The following is a 2115-nucleotide window of genomic DNA, read 5'->3' as shown; positions in this document are numbered from 1 at the left end:
CAAATTTATACATATCATGCTTCTCTTATTAAGATGCAACAATAAGATTGCTTTATATATAGTAATACTATGATGTCCTCTGTTACGTATATGCACGTCATTTATGCAGTATATAAATCCTTTGAGAGAAATCAAAATTGTGATCCAGACTATTTCACCAATAGTTCAACATTATACATCTAAAAGCTATGCTGAATATACTAGCCCTTGATCTTCCATTACATTAAATGTATGTAGTACACCTTTTTTCTTTGTCTCAGCCCAAAAATTATTTGCAAACTGTCTCCATTTTTATAGTTCTCCAATTGTACCTCTCTTTTTTCATGAGCAGAATCCCAAAACAATATTTTCTGGGTGATAGATTTAAGTGTTTATCCCAGTCTTTCACTCTTTTCTTCATCTACTGTCTTTGCTATGTGACTTTGCAGTCGCCCCCCACTAGGGTGGAATGTACTTCCCCACCTTGACTTTGGAGTCTGCCATGTGACTTTAATTAGCCAAAGAAATGTAGCAGAAGTAAGAGTTTGCCAATTCCGATTCTAGACTAAAGGAGGCATGTGTTTCTATTGTTTGGCCATCACTATAAAATGTCCTTCTGTGTGTAGCTGCTGCCCTCTGCCTGGACTCCAGAATGAACACAATTGATCCAGAATGAATCTAGCCCACATCAGAGCAAAGTTTAGCCGGATCTATAAAATGAAGCAGAGCCTCCCAACCAAATCCAGCCTAGATCAGCCAACCTCAGCCATCCTACATTTGTGTGAGCAAAAACAGATGAATATTGTTTTAAGCCACTGAATTTCTGAGGTAGTGTGTTAGGACTGTAGGACTATGGTGGATATTATTAATCATCTGGATAAAGATATTCAGGAACGCTGTGATAAACTTACTAGCTTCAACTAGTAATAATTGTAGGGCTAGAATGAAAATAGAAGAAGCAAGCAGCGTTGTGAAGACATGGCATTTCTGCAGCTGCTAAAACTGCTGGTCCTGTAAGTATTCATGTGCAGGCAACCGAGAATAGGTGACTTTCCATAAGACAATCTCTTGGGTGGTTCGGTATTGCGAGCTTGGCAGCATTCAATTCTAGTACATTGGCCTTCCCAGTAATTCTTTAAGCTAATTGATACCCTGAAATAAATGCTTTTCCATTAATTAACTAGAGTACATTATGTTGCCTGCAACTAAGTCTCAAATAGAGAGAGACAATAATTAAGTAGACCTTACTTTTACTTCAATTTTGATTTGGGGATTTCTTCTTTTTTTTCTATTTATATTATTTTTTAGGTACTGAAATATCAGTCAGATAACCAGAATTCAAGGCCAAAGTCTACTTTTTATCAATTACTCAGTCTTGGGTAAGTCATATAATCTACCCAATCCCCACTTTCCTCATTGGTAAAATGTGGAAAATAACTAACACCTGCTTCTAAGAAGCATTGTTATGAATAAAAAATTGTATTCTTAAAAGTCATTTTAAATACTTTTAAATAAGATCAGTATACACACACACACACGTATTCAAATGTGTGTGAATGTCCACTGTTACCATCAGCTCTAATACACTGAAAAAACACATGAACTGTGGATTTATTTCTATTTCAAACGTGTTTTCCAATGAGGAAAACTTCTCTTCATAGTTTACGATCTCAGCTACTGTGTAGTTGATTCTTGCTTTCTGGTTTTAGCCTATGGAAAGGGTAGCATTACTAAACATGGTATGAAATATAATTTATTCACAAGAAGACAGTTATTTGTTCATGATATTTAAATGTTATCCTTTTCTCAGTTTACCATAACAAGGCATTAAAAGCAACTGAACTTTTTAATATGTGGTTCTAATCACATTTATTAAATAATTTCTAAATTTGCACTTAGCAATAGAAAAAAAAAATGAGAGCTAGATGCTTGATTTAGATGAAATGAAAAAAAGTCCTGAATAAGCAAGCACTGTTTGAATGATTTTAGGGTATGAAAAGTAAAACCTTAGAGATGATCTTTGAATTTTGGTTCCCTTATTAATATTCACTTTTCTCCAATAGTAAATGTCTGCAAATGGCTGAAATTAATAATTAAACGAAATACGATATCTTGTGAATACATATAGGAAAACAG

Source organism: Propithecus coquereli, unplaced genomic scaffold, assembly GCF_000956105.1.
Source record: "Propithecus coquereli isolate 6110/MARCELLA unplaced genomic scaffold, Pcoq_1.0 Scaffold74, whole genome shotgun sequence".
Taxonomy (NCBI): domain Eukaryota; kingdom Metazoa; phylum Chordata; class Mammalia; order Primates; family Indriidae; genus Propithecus; species Propithecus coquereli.
Note: the sequence above shows the minus strand (reverse complement) of the source record.